General features: G+C 42.6%; 1 protein-coding gene and 1 pseudogene across 1 annotated transcript in view; one reads left to right on the forward strand and one right to left on the reverse strand.

Moving 5' to 3' along the window:
- Positions 1-9,801, reverse strand: part of LOC111963066 (tau-tubulin kinase 2-like) — a 64,939-nt gene extending 55,138 nt beyond the window's left edge. Inside the window, 1 exon segment of the mRNA XM_070443302.1 lies at positions 9,512-9,801. The gene's annotated coding sequence lies outside the window, so the exon portion shown is untranslated.
- An 882-nt stretch (positions 9,802-10,683) lies between these two features.
- Positions 10,684-20,127, forward strand: LOC139027650 (transmembrane protein 62-like; annotated as a pseudogene).
- Positions 20,128-22,359: the final 2,232 nt, after the last annotated feature.

Genomic DNA, 22,359 nt, shown 5'->3' on the forward strand with positions numbered 1-22,359 from the left:
ATCTGGGGCAGTAAAAGGTAAAAAAAAAAAGGGGGGGGAGCCTAACATGAAAAATGTTGGTCCGATCAATCTACTAAAGGTGAGCTGACAGATGTGAAGATGAGGAGACAAGGTGGACTCTTAGATGAGGTTATAGTGGAGATTATCAACATCCTGAACGAGGTCGGTGCTGGAACGCACCAAATGGATTTTGACATCTGCTGAAAAGCTGGTGAATATATGAAGCTTCCTATATTATCTCTTACATGTATTATTTCTTTAAAGAGGAAAACAAGAATAAGGTTTTTAACAGGGTTGAGGGATTGTGTTTTTTTTCGTTTTATCGTTCGACATAATTTTTAACATATCACATGAATGGATGAAATTGTAGAACACTCAGGCAAAATGCATGGTTGTTAAACAACCATTGAAATTCCCATAGTTCAGATAGTACATTAACTTGTTTCATGGAGTATTTAACTTTTAAGAAGTTGTTCCTTTGGGTCCAATAACAATTCATATGGGATTAATGGAAATGCTGTGTTGTATGGAGTGTTGGGTTACGATACAGTACAAGGAGGCAGAGAAACAGATTGGACTAATAATTAAACCCTCAAACATCTTTGTTACTATCACCCTGAGTTGAACCAACACACGGGGCAGGTTATGTTGCACACTATTGTTACACAGGTTCAACTGGACCTTTTTCACCCCTGGGAGGAGGGGAGATAAGTTGAAGTGGTTATGGCCAATACCAGGATGACTGGTTGCAGCTGTGGCTCTAGTATGAAGGATTAACAGGTTTACTATTCTGAGTCTGTCTGTATGGAGTTGCATAAGACATTAACTGTAGTTTTATGGCAATAGGCTTGTACGGAGGGTGGGAAATTCAGTCTTGGGGAGGCTGGTCTCAGATATGTCACAAAGTGAAAGAAGCCGGATGTGGAGGTTCTGGGCTGGGTGGTTAATGTGTTCTGAGGGTTGTGAGCGGTAGGACAACTGACAAATTCTATAAAAAATGGTTTGGAGGGTGCGGCTTATGGTAAGAAATTAATGATATTCAATTATCTGGCAAGCTCTGGTGGAATTCCTGCAGTCCAAATGCGATATGTTGCATCTGCGAGCTCCTCAAGAGAACTTTAGACGATCTGAAAATGTTACAACTGCCGAGCTGCAGTCAGGTCAAGACTCCTTGTTGTGTGGGTGGGTAGCTGGTGGGAGCGGGGAGCGAGGAGGCTGCTGGAGGATGACGATACACAGATGAGCTTTCGCTAGATGTTTAGTGCAGAATTGTTCAGTTGTGCAACCGTTTGCATGCAGCTGTCCGGCATATGGCTGGTCTCAGACCGTCCAGGGTGATGAAGCCGGATGGTGGAGTGTCTGGGCTGGCGTGGTTATGGTTTTTTGAGTTGTGAGGCCGGTAGAACATACAGATATGGCTCATTGTGTTGTTGTGACAAATAATATAATATATCATTTTAGAGTGGCCCAGCGAAGATGCACTGGGTTGTAATGTATATTGTGGTTTCAATCCGTTTTTCGATATGCCAATCTGTCAGGTGGAATGGATTATCTTGGCAAAGGAGAAATGCTCACTAACGAGGGATGTAAACAAATTTGTTTCAAATTGGAGAGAAATAATATTTTTGGTGTATGGAATTTCTGGCTTTTTAATTTCGTCATGAAACATGGGACCAAAAACGCGTACATGTGATTTATATTTTTGTTCAGTGTGGTTACAAGTGTCAAGAGTCCTTACACCTGTTTTTAAATACAGTTTTTATTATCGTTTGTATGCGTGGATCGCCTGGCTGGTGCAAATTTTGCTTTGTCCATGCATGAAGTACAGCACCCAATAAGGCAACAACTGGTCTGTCATTGTGAACCGGGATTCAGTGTAGTTTTTTAAATAAGCCACTACTATATAGCAATGGTTACTTAGCTCTCGCTAATACTTGGTCACCCGTCCTGCCAGTCAGTGCTAATTGACAGTGACAGTTGACAGCTTAGCTGAGTTAGGCATTTAGATAGAAATGAGGAGTAAAAAGCCGCTGGATCACTCTCTGCACGAATAGAATAGTGTAGTCAATTCGCCGCCGGGTTTAAGGAGGAAACATGGTCCTCACTAGAGCTCCTCTCCATTCCAGCCTTTCGCACAACACGGCGCGTAGACAGCGTACACTGCGTTGCGGTGTATTAGCTCTCAGCACCCAGGAAGCTAAGCGACGCAGAGCCGTCGACAAGAGCTGCGCTCCTGAGAGCTTGGCTCCGTTGTAGTGATGAGAAGCGGGTGGAATCAAACTGGACAGAATACTGCCAGAACTGCGGAGAGCGACATGCACCACGGTAGGCTAGCTAATTAGCTACTAGCTTGGCGTTCAGACGTTTGATTTCATTGGCGATCATAGCTAGATCAAGCCTAACTGTTACACCACGAACGACTCTCTAGATTATGTTTTGAGGTAGCTAAAAGGAAATACAACAGAGTTGTATACTGTACTTCTTGTGCATGGATACGTAATCGATTAGTGAATATCCGGGATCCTGGGACGTCTTGCACTTCTGAAAATGTATGCACAAATAGATAGGTGTAAGCCGTGAAAACTAGCACATGCTTCATATAACAGGTCAGCATAATCAAGTGGAAGAATTTGAGGTAGATGTAATTGTTGGGATTGGCTCCAAAAACTATATGAGCAGTTTTGAACATTCTCTCATAAGCTCCTTTGAAGTATTTACCCCTAACAAATATATTTTTAGCTGTCAGCAAATTTCAGTGAATAGTGGTTGTTAATGCAATAACTCTTAAAATTGTGATAAAGAGACAATACCAAACACACATGATATTGTGCAGAGCATGTTGCACAAAATTACAACGCTGTCATATCTGGATTTTCATTGATGAACAACAATTACATGAAAATACCAGAATAGATAGAGGATGAATTGTAATATGATGTTGCAAGACTAGTAACAGTAACTAAGTGGATTTCCCTAGTAAATAAACATGGAATATTGGCGCGGCCATGCTCATGAAACATAATTACACTTGCACTAGCGCTTTTAAATCACGATGATTTTACATAGCGCTGTTGGACTGGGGATTGATCGGATCAGGCGCGACAGTCAGGCTGGCTGATACCGTTAGTCACGTCAGAATCTGCAGGATAAGAGAGAGGAGAGATGCTGAGGTGACAGGGAGAGAGAAGGAGAAAAGGACGAAACTATATAGATATCAAACTCATTATGTCACTGCGAATTCAACATGTTGTTTGTAAACCTCAGCTGCAGAGAATCACGTTGCTGGCATAACGCGCCCGTAGTTAATTCATCACGTGTTCAACATTCCATTCAAGACCAACAGTAGAGGATTATTTGTAACCCACACCCGTCCTTTCGGATCAAGGATTGAGCGGTCAATGGTATGGACACCGCTGCTATGCAAACGGATACTGATAGATAGCTAGTAGCTAACTTGGCTGACGTCAACAATGCACGAATGCAGTAGGCCACTTTAAGCTACATTTTAAAAGACTGACGCAATGTATCATCGCTGCCAAGGTCGCTCCATAACTAGATGCATCAAGATATATTTGAAACGCAGTTTCCCCATAGCCTTAGTAGGTTGATTATCTTTATGCTAACCAATAGCTAAAAAGCACTCATAGTATAGCCGTGTTGCAATCAATGTGCTTACGCGCAATCGTAAATCTGCTGTAGCAACGCTAGGCTAGCTAGCAGCTTTGTAAAGCAACACAGCGCGGTGTTACACGTTGTAACACACCAATTAGTTAGTTATATAGTTTTACATTGTAACAGTGACTGTTACTAGAGGAATTTAATATCGTGCATTGTCGTCATGACATTTTTATTCTGGTAATCAAATCAGAAGCGTAGTGCTAGTGGATATATTTGTCTCGAGCTTGTTCGTTGCGATAGCAGCCCCAGTATGAAGACAGCACATTTCTGTCAACAGACATTATTTTTGACAGTAACTTCATAGCGTTGTTTCTAATCAATCACTCACGTCATATTATGGTTATGTTAAACGATGACGTGTGTGTGTGTGACTATGACTATGTCTGTGTCTGTGTGTGTTGTGAGGGAGAGAGAGAGAGAGGGAGTACTGTAGCTGCATAGTCATGTGTGGTACACGATATTCATTCATAGCTTGACATGGCATATAAGGATGTTAGCCATTACATGATTTTTATTGCCATGTGATTCAGATCCAGAGCAACTCATTAGTTGAGAAGAATAGTCTTATCAACAGGCAAACTTTACAGTACAGAGTCTCACATACGATCAATACATTCTTTATACAGTAATTGAGCAATACAGTAGTCTGCAAGTACTTTAGGGAGGTTCAGATATTGAGAGACAACCCCAACATCATTCACTAGTATCATGCCCATCACTCCTGACTATCATCATGCTCTGAGGGGAGGCTCCATGGCTAGGCAGGTCTCAGGGCTAGGCTCCAGGGCTAGCTCCAGGCTAGGCTAGGCTCAGGGCTAGGCTAGGCTGCAGGCTAGGCTCAGGGCTAGGCTCCAGGTTAGGCTCCAGGGCTAGGCTGCAGGGTAGTCGGTCTAGGCTCCAGGGCTAGGCTCCAGGGCTAGGCTCCAGGGCTAGGCTCCAGGCTAGGCTCCAGGGCTAGGCTGCAGGGCTAGGTTCCAGGGTTAGGCTCCAGGCGTAGGCTCCAGGCTAGCCTCCAGGGCTAGGCTCCAGGGCTAGGCTCCAGGGCTAGGCTGCACATCTACTTTTCCAGTGTTTAATTGCTATTATGTAATTACTTTGCCACATGGCTATTTATTGCCTTCCCTCCTTATATTACCTCATATGCACACACTGTATATATACTTTTTTCTACTGTATTATTGACTGTACGTTTGTTTATTCCATGTGTAACTCTGTGTTGTTGTATGTGTGAACTGCTTTGCTTTATCTTGCCAGGTCGCAGTTATAAATGAGAAGTTGTTCTCAACTAGCTACTGGTTAAATAAAGGTGGGGGAAAAATAGGCTCCCTGGCTTTAACAGAGAGATGACTGAACAGCCAGGCCAGGCGAGCAGCTAGGGAATCAGACACTCCTTTAATCTCCAGAGGTCAGCATCCCAAATGGCACCCTATTCCTACAGAGTGAGGTTGACCGATTTATGATTTTTAACGCCAATACCGATACGATTATTGGAAGACCAAAAAAAGCAGATACCGATTATTGGCATTTTAAATTTTTAATAATTTTTGTAATAATGACAATTACAACAATACTGAATGAACACTTTAAATTTTAACTTAATATAATACATAAATAAAATCTATTTAGTCTCACATAAATAATGAAACATGTTCAATTTGGTTTAAATAATGCAAAAACACAGTGTTGGAGAAGAATCTAAAAGTGCAATATGTGCATGTAAAAAATATATTGTTTAAGTTTCTTGCTCAGAACATGAGAACATATGAAAGCTGGTGGTTCCTTTTAAACATGAGTTCAATATTCCAGTTAAGAAGTTTTAGGTTGTTATAGTATAGAATTACAGGACTATTTCTCTGTATCATTTGTATTTCTATACCTTTGACTATTGGATGTTCTTATAGGCCACTATAGTATTGCCAGCCTACATTCTTAATCTTCAATGTTTCGTCATAATTATGTACAATTCTGGCAAATTCATTACGGTCTTATTTAGGAAGAAATGGTCTTCACACAGTTTGCTTCGAGCCAGGTGGCCAAACTGCTGCAATATACCCTGATGCGAATGCGCTTTTGTTAAATCATCACTCGTTGCGAAGTAGGCTGTGATTCGATGATAAATTAACAGGCACCACATTGATTATACGCAACGCAGGACAAGCTAGTTAAACTATATATCATCAACCATGTGTAGTTAACTAGTGATTATGTTAAGATTCATTGTTTTTTATAAGGTAAGTTTATGCTAGCTGGCAACTTACCTTGGCTCCTTGTGAACTCGGTAACGGTGGTCAGCCTGCCACGCAGTCTCCTCGTGGATTGCAATGTAATCGGCATAATCGGTCGTCCAAAATGCAGATTACCGATTGTTTGAAAACTTGAATTCGTCCATGCCGATTAATCGGTCGACCTCTACTACATAGTGCACTACTTTTGTCCAGGGTTCATAGGGGAATAGGCACTTTGATCACCCATAGAGGAGGACGTCTCTGGTCCATTAGACCAGGCTGAGGCTGCTCTAACCACTAATGAATTAGATTAGCAAACATTGGAGTGTTTCCCCTAGTTTATGACTCCTATTTACCGTGTTGACTTGACACATGTTTGTGTGTGATGGGGGAGGCAAATGTGTGTGTGTGTGTGTGTGTGTTGTGTGGTTGTGGTGTGTGTGTGTGTGTGTGTGGTGTGCGTGTGTGTGTGTGTGTGTGTGTGTGTGTGTGTGTGTGTGTGTGTGTGTGTGTGTCTGTGTGTGTGGTGTGTGTGTGTGTGTGTGTGTGTGTTGTGTGTGTGTGTGTGTGTGTGTGTGTGTGGTTGGGGCTGTGTGTGTGGTGGCTGTGTGTGTGGCTGTGTGTGTGTGTGGGGGCTGTATATGTTGTGTGTGTGTGTGTGTGTGTGTGTGTGTGGTGTGTGTGTGTGTGGTGTGTGTGTGTGGGGGCTGTGTGTGTGTGTGTGTGTGTGTGTGGGGCTTGTATGTTGCACCACACACACACACACACACACACACACACACATTTGCCTCCCCCATCACACACAAACATGTGTCAAGTCAACACGGTAAATAGGAGTCATTAAACTAGGGGAAACACCTCCAATGTTTGCTAATCTAATTCATTAGTGGGTTAGAGCAGCCTCAGCCTGGTCTAATGGACCAGAGACGTCCTCCTCTATGGGTGACTCAAATGGTGCCCTATTCCCTATGAACCCTGGACAAAAGTAGTGCACTATGTAGTAGAGGTCGACCGATTAATCGGCATGGACGATTCAAGTTTTCATAACAATCGGTAATCTGCATTTTGGGACGACCGATTATGGCCGATTACATTGCAATCCACGAGGAGACTGCGTGGCAGGCTGACCACCTGTTACGCGAGTTCAGCAAGGAGCCAAGGTAAGTTGCCAGCTAGCATTAAACTTACCTTATAAAAAACAATGAATCTTAACATAATCACTAGTTAACTACACATGGTTGATGATATTACTAGTTTAACTAGCTTGTCCTGCGTTGCGTATAATCAATGTGGTGCCTGTTAATTTATCATCGAATCACAGCCTACTTCGCCAAACGAGTGATGATTTAACAAAAGCGCATTCGCATCAGGGTATATGCAGCAGTTTGGGCCACCTGGCTCGAAGCAAACTGTGTGAAGACCATTTCTTCCTAAATAAGACCGTAATGAATTTGCCAGAATTGTACATAATTATGACAGAACATTGAAGATTAGGAAGATTAGGCTGGCAATACTATAGTGCCTATAAGAACATCCAATAGTCAAAGGTATATGAAATACAAATGGTATACAGAGAAATAGTCCTGTAATTCCTATAATAACTACAACCTAAAACTTCTTAACTGGGAATATTGAAGCCTCATGTTAAAAGGAACCACCAGCTTTCATATGTTCTCATGTTCTGAGCAAGAAACTTAAACAATATATTTTTTACATGGCACATATTGCACTTTTAGATTCTTCTCCAACACTGTGTTTTTGCATTATTTAAACCAAATTGAACATGTTTCATTATTTATGTGAGACTAAATAGATTTTATTTATGTATTATATTAAGTTAAAATTAAAGTGTTCATTCAGTATTGTTGTAATTGTCATTATTACAAAAATATATTAAAAATTTAAAAATGCCAGATTAATCGGTATCTGCTTTTTTTGGTCTTCCAATAATCGGTATCGGTATTGGCGTTGAAAAATCATAAATCGGTCAACCTCTACTCTGTAGGGAATAGGGTGCCATTTGGGATGCTGACCTCTGGAGATTAAAGGAGTGTCTGATTCCCTAGCTGCTGCTGCCTGGGCCTGGCTGTTCAGTCATCTCTCTGTTTAAAGCCAGGGAGCCTATTTTTTCCCCCACCTTTATTTAACCAGGTAGGCTAGTTGAGAACAACTTCTCATTTATAACTGCGACCTGGCCAAGATAAAGCAAAGCAGTTCGACACATACAACAACACAGAGTTACACATGGAATAAACAAACGTACAGTCAATAATTACAGTAGAAAAAGTATATATACAGTGTGTGCATATGAGGTAATATAAGGGAGGTAAGGCAATAAATAGGCCATGGTGGCAAAGTAATTACATAATAGCAATTAAACACTGGAAAAGTAGATGTGCAGCTAGCCCTGGGAGCCTGCCTGAGCTAGCTCTGGAGGTAGCCTGGAGCCTAGCCCTGGAGCCTAGCCCTGCAGCCTAGCCTAGCCCTGGAGCCTAGCCTAGCCCTGGAGCCTAGCCCTGGAGCCTAGCCCTGGAGCCTAGCCCTGGAGCCTAGCCATGGAGCCTCCCCTCAGAGCATGATGATAGTCAGGAGTGAGTGGGCATGATACTAGTGAATGATGTTGGGGTTGTCTCTCAATATCTGAACCTCCCTAAAGTACTTGCAGACTACTGTATTGCTCAATTACTGTATAAAGAATGTATTGATCGTATGTGAGACTCTGTACTGTAAAGTTTGCCTGTTGATAAGCTATTCTTCTCAACTAATGAGTTGCTCTGGATCTTGAATCACATGGCATAAAAATCATGTAATGGCTAACATCCTTATATGCCATGTCAAGCTATGAATGAAGTATTGTCTGTACCACACATGACTATGCAGCTACAGTACTCCCTCTCTCTCTCTCTCCCTCACACACACACACAGACACAGACATAGTCATAGTCACACACACACACGTCAGTTTAACATAACCATAATATGACGTGAGTGATTGATTAGAAACAACGCTATGAAGTTACTGTCAAAAATAATGTCTGTTGACAGAAATGGCTGTCTGTCATACTGGGGCTGCTATACCGCCAACGAACAAGCTCGAGACAAATATATCCACTAGCACTACGCTTCTGATTTGATTACCAGAATAAAAATGTCATGACGACAATGCACGATATAAATTCCCTCTAGTAACAGTCAGCTGTTACAATGTAATAACTATATAACTAACTAATTGGTGTGTTACAACGTGTAACCACCGCGCCTGTGTTGTTGCTTTACAAAGCTGCGTAGCTAGCCTAGCGTTGCTACAGCAGATTTACGATTGCGCGTACACGCACATTGATTGCAAACACGGGCTATACTAGAGTGCCTCTTTTAGCTATTGGTTAGCATAAAGATAATCAACCTACTAAGGCTATGGGGAAACTGCGTTCTAAAATATAATCTTGATGCATCTAGTTATGGAGCGACCTTGGCAGCGATGATACATTGCGTCAGTCCTTTTAAAATGTAGCTAAAGTGGCCTACTGCATTCGTGCATGTTGACGTCAGCCAACGTTAGCTAGCTAGCTATCTATCAGTATCCGTTTGCATAGCAGCGGTGTCCATACCTTGACCGCTCCAATCCTTGATCCGAAAGGAGCCGGGTGTGGTTACAAATAATCCTCTATGTTTGTCTTGATGGAATGTTGAGACATTGAGTGGAATTCAATAGCGGGCGCGTTATGCATGCAACGTTGATTCTGCAGCTGAGGTTTACAAACAGACATGTGAATTCAGCAGTGACATAATGAGTTTGATTTAATCGTCCCTTTTCTCCTTCTCTCTCCCTGTCACCTCAGCATCTCTCTCTCTCTCTCTATCGCTGCAGATTCCTGACGTGACTAACGGTATCAGCCAGCCTGACTGCGCGCTCGTTCACGATCATATCCCCCTCGCAACAGCTCGCTATGTAAAATCATTCGTGATTTAAAGCGCTAGTGCAAGTGTAATTATGTTTCATGAGCATGGCCGCGCCCAATATTCCATAGGAAGTTCCCGGACTTTAGTTACTGTTACTAGGTCTTGCAAACATCATATTACAATTTCACCTCCTCTATTCTATTCTGGTGTATTTTCATGTAATTGTTTTCATCAATGAAAATCCAGATATGACAGCGTTGTAGATTTTGGTGCAACATGCTTCTGCACAATATCATGTGTGCTTTGGTATTGTCTCTTTATCACAATTTTAAGAGTTATTGCATTAACAACCACTATTCACTGAACATTTGCTGACAGCTAATAAATATATTGTTTAGGGGTAAATACTTCAAAGGAGCTTGATGAGAATGTTCAAAACTGCTCATATAGTTTTTGGAGCCAATCCCAAACAATTACATCTACCTCAAATTCTTGCCACTTGATTATTGCTGACCTGTTATATGAGCATGTGCTAGGTTTTCTCACGGTGCTTACACCTATCTATTTGTGCATACATTTTCAGAAGTGCAAGACGTCCCCAGGATCCCGGATTTCACTAATCGATTACGTATCCATGCACAAGACAGTACAGTATACAACTCTGTTGTATTTCCTTTTAGCTACCTCAAAACATAATCTGAGAGGAGTCGTTTCGTGTGTAACAGTTAGCTTGATCTAGCTATGATCGCCAATGGAAATCAAACGGTCTGAACGCCAGCTAGTAGCTAATGTAGCTAGCCTACCGTGTGTTCATGTCGCTCTCGCCAGTTCTGGCAGTATTCTGTCCAGTTGATTCCCACCGCTCTCTCATCACTACAGGATGCCCAAGCTCTTCGGAGCGCTAGCTCTTGTCGGACTGGCTCTGGCGTGCTTAGCTTCCTGGGTGCTGGAGAGCTATAACACCCCCAACGCAGTGTACGGCTGTCTAGCGGCCGGTGTTGTGCGGAAAGGCTGGGATGGAGAGGAGGCTCGTAGTAGGACCAGTTTTCCTCCGTAACCCGGCGGCGAATTGGATAACATATTCTGATTCGTGCAGGAGAGTGGATCCAGCTGCTTACTCGATTTTCTATCTAAATGCTAACTGGCTAGCTAAGGGCTGTCACTGTCACTGTCAATTGGCACTGACTGGCAGGGACGGGTGACAGCTATTAGCGAGTAGCTAAGTAACCCGATTGCCTAGTAGTAGTGGCTTATCATGTAAAAAACTACACTGAATGCGGTCACAGACAGACCAGTTAGTTGCCTTATTGGGTGCTGTACTGTCATGCATGGACAAAGCAAAGTTTGCACCAGCCAGGCGAGCCAGCCATCGAGATAATACTGTTATTAACAGGTTGTAAGACTTTGAACACTGTTGTAACCACACTGAACAAAAATATAAATGCAACATGTAAGGTTTTGGTCCCATGTTTCATGAGCTGAAATAAAAGATCCCAGAAATGTTCCATAGGCACAAAAATATTATTTCTCTCCAATTTTGAGAACAAATTTGTTTACATCCCTGTTAGTGAGCATTTCTCCTTTGCCAAGATAATCCATCCACCTGACAGGTGTGGCATATCAAGAAACGGATTAAACCACATGATCATTACACAGGTGCATCTTCTGCTGGGCCACTCTAAAATGTATAGTTTTGTCACACAACACAATGAATGCCATGTCTGTATGTCCTACCGGCCTCACAACCTCAGAACACATGTAACCACGCCAGCCCAGAACCTCCACATCCGGCTTCTTCACCTGTGGGACGTCTGAGACCAGCCTCCCGGACAGCTGATGAAACTGGGTTTGCACAAGTGAACAATTTCTGCACTAAACATCTCAGGAAAGCTCATCTGTGTGATCGTCATCCTCAACAGGGTCTTGACCTGACTGCAGCTCGGCGTTGTAACCGATTTCAGATGTCTAAAGTTTTGAGGGAGCGTGCAATTGGCATTTTGACTGCAGGAATGTCCACCAGAGCTGTTGCCAGATAATTGAATATTAATTTCTTTACCATAAGCCGCACTCCAACGTCATTTTAGAGAATTTGTCAGTATGTCCTACCGGCCTCACAACCTCAGAACACATGTAACCACGCCAGCCCAGAACCTCCACATCCGGCTTCTTCACCTGTGGGACATCTGAGACCAGCCTCCCCGAGGACTGGAATTGCCCACCCCTGCGTACAGCCTATTTGCATAATAACTACAGTATGTCTTTATGCAACTCCATACATGACAGACTCAGATAGACCTGTGTACATCCTTCAGGACTGAGAGCCACAGCTGCAACCAGTCCATCTGGTTTGGCCACTATACCACTTCAACTGTTATCTCCCCTCCTCCAGGGGTGAAAGAGGTGATGAGGTAACAATAGTGTGTGTGTGTGTGGTTGCGAGGGGTGATTAGGTAACAGAAGAATGTTTGTGGGTTAAGTTTCTATTGAGTCAATCTGGTTTCTCTGCTCTCCTTGTTACTGTATCGCTAACGCCAACACCCCATACAACACAGCATTTCCATTTAATCCCATATGGATATGTTATGGACAAAGAACAACTTCTAAAAGTTAGAATACCTCATGAAACAAGTTACTATCTGGTAACTATGGAAGTGTCATGGTTGTTATAACAACCATGTCATTTTTGCCTGAGTGTGTCTACAATGTCATCCATTTCATGTGATATGTGTAAGAATATGTCGAAGATAAATACACAATCCCTCAACCCTGTTAATAGGACCTTCTTGTTTTCCTCTTTAAAGAAATGAATACATGTAAGAGGATATGAGAGGAAGCTTCTATTAGTCACCATGCTTTCAGCAGATGTCAATCCATTTGGTGCGTTCCAGCACCTGGGACCTCTTCAGGATGTTGTGATAGACCTGCCACTATACCTCATGCTACAGGGAGTCCACCTTGCTCTCCATCTTCACATCTGTCAGGTCACCTGTTAGGTGGACAGACATTTTTCATGTTGGCTCCCCCTGTCTCTGCAGATGTGTTTGATGACCTTTCCCTATGTCGTACTGTATTCTAAACCTGGTCTCTCTGGTCCCCTCAGGATCATAACCCTGGTCTCTCTGGTCCCCTCAGGATCCTAACCCTGGTCTCTCTGGTCCCATCAGGATCATAACCCTGGTCTCTCTGGTCCCCTCAGGATCCAACCCTGGTCTCTCTGGTCCCCTCAGGATCCTAACCCTGGTCTCTCTGGTCCCATCAGGATCATAACCCTGGTCTCACTGGTCCCCTCGGGATCCTAACCCTGGTCTCTCTGGTCCCATCAGGATCATAACCCTGGTCTCACTGGTCCCCTCAGGATCCTAACCCTGGTCTCTCTGGTCCACTCAGGATCCTAACCCTGGTCTCTCTGGTCCCCTCAGGATCCTAACCCTGGTCTCTCTGGTCCACTCAGGATCATAACCCTGGTCTCTCTGGTCCCCTCAGGATCCTAACCCTGGTCTCTCTGGTCCCATCAGGATCATAACCCTGGTCTCTCGGGTCCCCTCAGGATCCTAACCCTGGTCTCTCTGGTCCCCTCAGGACCATAACCCTGGTCTCTCTGGTCACATCAGGATCCTAACCCTGGTCTCTCTGGTCACCTCAGGATCATAACCCTGGTCTCTCTGGTCCCATTAGGATCATAACCATGGTGTCTCTGGTCCCATCAGGATCATAACCATGGTGTCTCTGGTCCCATCAGGATCATAACCCTGTGACCCTGGTCACCTCTGGCCTTCTCTGATGCCCCAGTCACAGCGATTCAAGTTACTGTTAACGGAGTGGAGTTGGGTAAAGTCCGGTCGGCTAGGGGCCCCATGTATGTAGTGCCATGTGACCCCTCGCGCTACCTCACTGGGCTGCACACTGTCACAGTCAAACTGGAGGTAACAATCATATTAAACATATTTTACTGTATATAAGACTATAATTATCCCTTTGATGGTAGCCCTTTCCTGCAGTCCAGTGACCAAATCGCCCTCTAGTGGCCTCAAGGGTGGAATGTTATTAGAATTTTTTATAATTAATAAACTTTTCTTTTTTTTAACAGCTGAAAATTCTATGTTTCTATGTCAAAGGGTTTTGTTGTATTTCAGTCTTCTGTGATGTATATAAAGTGTAATATTGGTATGCAAACTCAAAAACTCAAAATCTGACATGGTACAGGTGTCATCTGTTTTTAAGCAGAACCATGTGTGTGAGGTGTATACATTTGTTTCAATGTAGATTTGTTTAAGACTACCAAGAAACACTCTGTGTGACCCTGATTTAGCCCACTGTAGAAATAAATGACTGAGATCTTTGGAATATTAGTTCTGTCTGTGTTCAGGTGATAATATGCAGCCTCTTATTTTGTGTGTGTGTGTGCATGTGTGTGCACCTGTGTGTGCACCTGTGTGTGTTAGGACGTGGCAGGGCGGTCGGCGGTTCGAGAACAGCTCTTCACTCTGCAAGAGGACCTGTCCCCCAGCTTCGGTTTCTTCTAGTCCTGTATCCTGCTCACTGACCACTACTTCCTGGTAAGAACACAAGGAAGAATACTTGATTTTCCAGTCAGACTTGAGATTCGAACTGCTGACCTTCCAGTTGTTGACCCGCTTTTCTAATCAATCAATCAAATGTATTTACATCAGCAGATGTCCCAAAGTGCTATACAGAAACTCAGCCTAAAACCCCAAACAGCAAGCAATGCAGATGTAGAAGCACGGTGGCTAGGAAAAACCCCCTAGAAAGGCATGAACCGAGGAAAAAACTAGAGAGGAACCAGGCTCTGAAGGGTGGCCAGTCCCCTTCTGGCTATGCCGGGTGGAGATTCAAACAGTACATGGCCATTAAGGCCAGATTGTTCTCCAAGATGTTCAAATGTTCATAGATGACCAGCAGGGTCAAATAATAATCACAGTAGTTGTAGAGGGTGCAACCGATCAGTACATGAGGAGTAAATGACACTTAGCTTTTCATAGCCAGGCATTCAGAGGTCGAAATAGCAGGTGTGGTAGAGCGAGAGTTGAAAACAGCAGGTCTGGGACAAGGTAGCACGTCCGGTGAACAGATCAGGGTTCCATAGCTGCAGGCAGAACAGTTGAAACTGGAGCAGCAGCACGACCAGGTGGATTTGGAACAGCAAGGAGTCATCAGGCCAGGTAGTCCTGAAGCATGGTCGTAGGACTCATACCATGAGGTCCTCTAACATTAACCAACCATGTCTTTACCAGGACTGACTAGCTGTGCTCCGGGAGTTTTAAACTCATATACTGTAACAGTACCATTTGTACTGTCTGTCTACAGGCCCGGGTAGCCTTTCTGGTAGTGATGCTACTGAATATTTGGGTGCTGGTGGCGTTCAGGTTCCTGCCTGCGCCCTCTGTCAGAGGTGAGATCTGCCAGACACTCCTGTCACATCAACCTTGATAATATCAAGCTGGTTGTTACCTGTGTGAAAAGGATTGTTCTCAACCATTTTATACAGTGAAAATGTCAACTCTAGGGATTTTACATCTAATAGTATTCTACATAACCTCATGTTGATAAATACATGTATTGTCTGTTATAGGCAATTTGTTGTCGACAACATTACTTTTTTCTACTTGTTGTTTTCATTCTTAAAGATGCGTTATAAAGGTTTTGTATAATTTCAGCCAATAGTTTTGAAAGCCGAGCCAAAATGGGTCCCCAAAAATGGTGTGCAATGTCATCTATTTTATGTGATATGTGTAAGAATATGTCTTCTGAAATAGGATACTTGTTATTTGGCCATTGGCTAGTTTTATTGCAAAGAATTCTAATTGGTCAAACACAGGCTAGGGCTGGGTTATAAAACTACATGCTGTCCCTTTGTTCTGTGGAGAGAACCACTGGAGAGAATCTCTGGAGAGCATCACTGAGGACAGGGAGAATGAACATCTATGTCACGTTCTGACCTTAGTTCTTTTGTTATTTCTTTGTTTTAGTATGGTCAGGGCGTGAGTTGGGTGGGTTATCTATGTTCGTTTTTCTATGTTGGTTTTTTCGTTTGGCCTGGTATGATTCTAAATCAGAGGCAGGTGTCGTTAGTTGTCTCTGATTGAGAATCATACTTAGGTAGCCTGTTTTCTGTTGTGTTTTGTGGGTGGTTGTCTTCCGTGTCTGTGTGTTCCACACGGAACTGTTTCGGTTTAGTTCGTTCACTTTATTGTTTTGTATCTCAGTGTTCAGTTTTGTTCCATTAAATATTCATCATGAACACTTACCACGCTGCTCTTTGGTCCTCCTCTCTTTCTACCAACGAAGATTGTTACAATCTACTTCCAAGCATGATTTGTCCTATTTGAATAAACCTATTTTCCTCCCCCTTATTTGCTTTGGGGTTTGTGTTATTGAAGAATAACATCAACTGCTAACATAGGGTTGAAGTCGGAAGTTTACATACACCTTAGCCAAATACATTTAAACTCAGTTTTTCACAATTACTGACATTTAATCCAAGTACAATTTCCCTGTCTTAGGTCAGTTAGCATCACCACTTTATTTTAAGAATGTGAAATATCAGAATAATAGTAGAGAGAATGATTTATTTCAGATTTTATTTCTTTCATCACATTCCCAGTGGGTCAGAAGTTTACATACACTCAATTGGTATTTGGTAGCATTGCCTTTAAATTGTTCAACTTGGGTCAAATATTTCGGGTAGCCTTCCACGAGCTTCCTACAATAAGTTGGGTGAATTTTGGCCCATTCCTCCTGACAGAGCTGTTGTAACTGAGTCAGGTTTGTAGGCCTCCTTGCTCACACACGCTTTTTCAGTTCTGCCCACACATTTTCTATAGGATTGAGGTCAGGGCTTTGTGATGGCCACTCCAATACCTTGACTTTGTTGTCCTTAAGCCATTTTGCCACAACTTTGGAAGTATGCTTGGGGTCATTGTCCATTTGGAAAACCCATTTGCGACCAAGCTTTAACTTCCTGACTGATGTCTTGAAATGTTGTTTCAATATATCCACATAATTTTCCTACCTCATGATGCCATCTATTTTGTGAAGTGCTCCAGTCCCTCCTGCAGCAAAGCACCCCCACAACATGATGCTGCCACCCCAGTGCTTCACAGTTGGGATGGTGTTCTTCGGCTTGCAAGCGTTTCCCTTTTTCCTACAAACATAACGATGGTCATTATGGCCAAACAGTTCTATTTTTGTTTCATCAGACCAGAGGACAAAGGAACGATCTTTGTCCCCACTTGCAGTTGCAAACCGTAGTCTGGCTTTTTTATGGCGGTTTTGGAGCAGTGGCTTCTTCTTCTTCTTCTTCTCCTTCCTGAGCGGTATGACGGCTGCATGGTCCCATGGTGTTTATACTTGCGTACTATTGTTTGTACAGATGAACGTGGTACCTTCAGGCGTTTGGAAATTGCTCCCAAGGATGAACCAGACTTGTGGAGGTCTACAATTTTGTTTCTGAGGTCTTTGCTGATTTCTTTTGATTTTCCCATAATGTCAAGCAAAGAGGCACTGAGTTTGAAGGTAGGCCTTGAAATACATCCACAGGTACACCTCCAATTGACTCAAAGGATGTCAATTAGCCTATCAGAAGCTTCTAAAGCCATGACATCATTTTCTGGAATTGTCCAAGCTGTTTAAAGGCACAGTCAACTTAGTGCATGTACACTTCTGACCCACTGGAATTGTAATACAGTGAATAATAAGTTAAATAATCTGTCTGTAAACAATTGTTGGAAAAACTACTTGTGTCATGCACAAAGTAGATGTCCTAACCGACTTGCCAAAACTATAGTTTGTTAACAATAAATTTGTAGAGTGGTTGAAAAACAAGTTTTAATGACTCCAACCTAAGTTTATGTAAACTTCCAACTTCAACTGTATGTTACATCTTTTATTTTTTGCAATTCATACAATCCCAGCTAGCACATAACGTTCTGAGAACCATATGTTTCTTAAAGCTTGGTGAGAGCATGGTTGTCCTATGTTTATTTAATTCAGTTAATACAGGTAATGAGTGGAGAACAGGAGGGCTTCTTAAAGAAAAACTAACAGGTTTAGAGAGCCGGAATTCTTACTGGTTGGTCATACAATGTGATTTTCTGGATATTTGTTTTAGATTCCGTCTCTCACAGTTGATGTGTACCTATGATAAAAATGACAGACCTCTACATGCTTTGTAAGTAGGAAAATCTGCAAAATCGGCAGTGTACCCAATACTTGTTCTCCCCACTGTATATATTTGTAGTAATGACAATTACAACAATACTGAATGAACACTTTTATTTTAACTTAATATAATACATAAATAAAATCTATTTAGTCTCAAATAAATAATGAAACATGTTCAATTTGGTTTAAATAATGCAAAAACAAAGTGTTGGAGAAGAAAGTAAAAGTGCAATATGTGCCATGTAAAAAAGCTAACGTTTATGTTCCTTGCTCAGAACATGAGAACATATGAAAGCTGGTGGTTCCTTTTAACATGAGTCTTAAATATTCCCAGTTAAGAAGTTTTAGGTTGTAATTACTATAGGAATTATATGACTATTTCTCTCTATACCATTTGTATTTCATATACCTTTGACTATTGTCAGGTTTTGGCCAGGACTGTTTGGTTTTGTTCACTAGATGTCCCCCTTGCACCTTTTTTGTACCTTTTGTACCTTTTGTACCTCTTGCCCTAATTATTGTTTGCACCTGAAAGTCATTCCCTTGTTAGTATTTAAACCCTGTGTGTTCCTTAGTTCCTTGCTCAGTGTTTGTATGTTAGCACCCAGCCCCAGCCTTTGTGAACATTTTTCTCTTGTTGGATTTTCCAGAGGTTCTCTGGTTTTGTTCTCGTRTATTTTTGGATTGGTCTTTTGAGGTTTGTTTTTTCCCTTGCTGTTTTTACCACTTTGTGGATTTTCTTTTGTATTTTGGAAGATATCTATTTTTTATTAAACCACCATCTCTAGTACTGCTGTGTCTGCCTCATCTTCTGGGTTCTGCCAATTATTAGTGACTGTTTCTCGCACCGGGTCCTGACAACTATTGGATGTTCTTATAGGCACTATAGTATTGCCAGCCTAAGTTGATAGGCTTGAAGTCATAAACAGCGCTGTGCTTCAAGCATTGCGAAGAGCTAATGGTAAATGCAGGAAAGTGCTGTTTGAATGAATGCTTACGAGCCTGCTGCTGCCTACCACTGCTCAGTCAGACTGCTATATCAAACCATAGACTTAATTATAATATATATAGAATATATACTATACTATAAATATATACTGTTTTCCTGTGTCTCCAAGTGTCTTCAGGTCTGTCGTCTTGGGCCTGTCTGTCCCTGCACCTGGTCAGTAAAGCAGACACCTTTTACTACTCTGAAGCTCTTCAACCTCTGCACTGCCTTAGGTGAGTCTCCTACTGGGTCCAGAGGACAACCATCCATTAAACTCTACCTGTCTCTCCCCCGTCAGCCGGTCTCAACTCGCTCCCTAACCCTTGCCCATTCAATGTTTATAGATCTGTAATGTGTAAACCTGTAATCCTGCTACAACTACCTATCCAGTCCCTTTAAACTACCTATCCAGACCCTTTAGATCTGCAAACATCTTGGGTTAGGGCCAAGGGGAAGCAAGCCGACTGGGACAGACTGTGTGCGTCTGTCCACACCGTGTGTGTATCCGTCTACTCACCCTCTGTCTCTCTTCAGGCCCCTGGTTCATAGGAGAGTTGATTGATTGCCACAGCGGAGCTTGCTTTGCCTTCGGAGTGTTCATCGACAGACACTTCATTGAGGGAAGCCTCACTTATGTCATTGGGGTTGTGCAGGTGAGGTATTTAATCATGATCATTATGAGATGTTAATAAGACATTATAAGGTGGTCATACACACTTATGGCAAGTCTTTCAGTGCAATATCCCTGCATTATAGGGCATTATGCTTGGAGACATTTAGTAAAGCTCTATCTGACAGATACAGTGGAAGACTACAAGGCAGTGCTTCTATTTCAGTTAAAATGGTTCCCTGTAGTTGAAAAACACATCTGTTTTCTCTCTCTTTCTCTGTTTTCTCCCCCCCTTAATTTCCCAACAGGTGATCTTCATCAACATGCCTCTCACCTGTTAGTTTGATATGTTTGGTATACTGTTGTTATGCTGTAATACTCTTGAACGGCAAAAATCGATGATTTAACACATGCCACATTCCTATTTTCAAAGTTGACTGTTGAAATTAAGAAAAATGCTTTCTGTGCTATTTGGATGAACAAAAACATAGAGCCAGTTTGGTCTACTTACAGTGCCTTCGGAAAGTATTCAGACCCTTTGAATTTTCCAGCCTTATTCTACAATGTATTTTTTATATTTTTTTATCCCTTATCAATCTATGCATACCCCACGGGGTTTTAGACATTTTTGCAAAAGAATTACAAATAAAAAACAGAAATACCTTATTTACATAAGTATTCAGACCCTTTGCTATGAGTCTCGAAATTGAGATCAGGTGCATCCTGTTTCCATGGATCATCCATTAGATGTTTCTACAACTTGATTGGAGTCCACCTGTGTTAAATTCAATTGATTGGACATGATTTGGAAAGGCACACACCTGTCTATATAAGGTCCAACAGTTGACAGTGCATGTCAAGCAAAAACCAAGCCATGAGGTTGAAGAAATTGTCTGTAGAGCTCCGAGACAGGATTGCATCGAGGCACAGATCTGGGGAAGGTACTAAAACATTTCTGCAGCATTGAAGGTCCCCAGGAACACAGTGGCCTCCATCATTCTTAAATGGAAAAAGTATGGAATCACCAAGACTCTTCCTAGAGCTAGCCTCCCAACCAAACTGAGCAATCGTGGGGAGAAGGTCCTTGGTCAGGGAGGTGACCAAGAACCCAATGGTCATCTGATAGAGCTCCAGAGTTCCTCTGTGGAGATAGAGATGGTTGTCCTTCTGGAAGGTTCTCCTACAGCACTCCACCAATCAGGCCTTTATAGTAGAGTGGCCAGACGGAAGCCACTCCTCAGTAAAAGGCACATGGCAGCCCTCTTGGAGTTTGCCAAAAGGCACCTAAAGATTCTCAGCCATGAGAAACTCTTTAGTCTGAATGCCAAGCGTCATGTCTGGGGGAAAACTGGCACCATCCCTACTGTGAAGCATGGTGGTGGCAGCATCATGCTGTGGGGATGTTTTTCAGTGGCAGGGACTGGGAGACTAGTCAGGATCAAGGGAAAGATGAACAGAGCAAAGTACAGAGAGATCCTTGATGAAAACCTGCTCCAGAGCGCTCAGGACCTCAGACTGGGGCGAAGGTTCACCTTCCAACAGGACAATTACCCTAAGCACACAGCCAAGACAATGCAGGAGTGGCTTCGGGACAAGTCTCAATGTCCTTGAGTGGCCCAGCCTGAGCCTGGACTTGAACCAGATCGAACATCTCTGGAGAGACCTGAAAATAGCTGTGCAGCTACGATCCCCATCCAACCTGACAGAGCTTGAGAGGATTTGCAAACTCCTCAAATACAGGTGTGCCACGCTTGTAGCGTCATATCCAAGAAGACTTGAGGCTGTAATCGCTGCAAAAGGTGCTTCGACGAAGTACTGAGTAAAGGGTCTGAACACTTACGTAAATGTGATATTTCAGTTTTTTTATATAAATTAGCAAAAACCTGTTTTTGCTGTGTCATTATGGGGTATTTTGTGTAGATTGATGAGAGAAAAAAAACCTGTTTAATCAATTTTAGAATAAGGCTGTAACATAACAAAATGTGGAAAAAGTCAAGGGGTCTGAATATTTTCCGAATGCACTGTACATACCCGTGCAGGCTGCTGGGGGGAGGACGGCTCATAATAATGGATGTAATGGAGTGTAAATGGTAAAAGGTAAAATGTAAAAGGAATGGTACCATTCCATTCGGGCCATTATTATGAGACGTCCTCCCCTTAGCAGCCTCCTCTCCCCCGATTGCTCAGTTTGGCTGGGCGGCCATCTCTATTTGTATTTGTATTTATTATGGATCCCCATTAGCTACTCTTCCTGGGATCCAGTAAAATGTAGGCAGTTTATACAATTTTAAAAACATTACAATACATTCACAGATTTCACAACACTGTGTGCCCTCAGGCCCCTACTCCACCACTACCACATATCTACAGTACTAAATCCATGTGTGTGTATAGTGCGTATGTTATCGTGTTGTGTTATGTGCTGTGTTGTGTGTATGCATGTGTCTGTGCTAATGTTTGTGTGCTTCACACAGTTCTCGCTGTTCGATAAGTGTTTTTTAAATCAATTTACTGCTTGTGTCAGTTACTTATGTGGAATCCGGAGTTCCATTCGTCATGGCTCTATGTAGTACTGTGTGCGGACACTACAAGTGGTTAGCTGATTAACCAACAACGACGAGACGGCCCTACAGGGAGGAGAGACGCCTACAGGAGGAGGTGAGGGCCCTCGGAAGTGGTGTGTCAGGAAAATAACCTCACACTCAACGTCAATAAAAACAAAGGAGATGATTGTGGACTTCAGGAAACAGCAGAGGGACCACCCCCTATCCACATCG

Source organism: Salvelinus sp. IW2-2015, linkage group LG4q.2 (genome assembly GCF_002910315.2).
Source record: "Salvelinus sp. IW2-2015 linkage group LG4q.2, ASM291031v2, whole genome shotgun sequence".
Lineage (NCBI taxonomy): Eukaryota > Metazoa > Chordata > Actinopteri > Salmoniformes > Salmonidae > Salvelinus > Salvelinus sp. IW2-2015.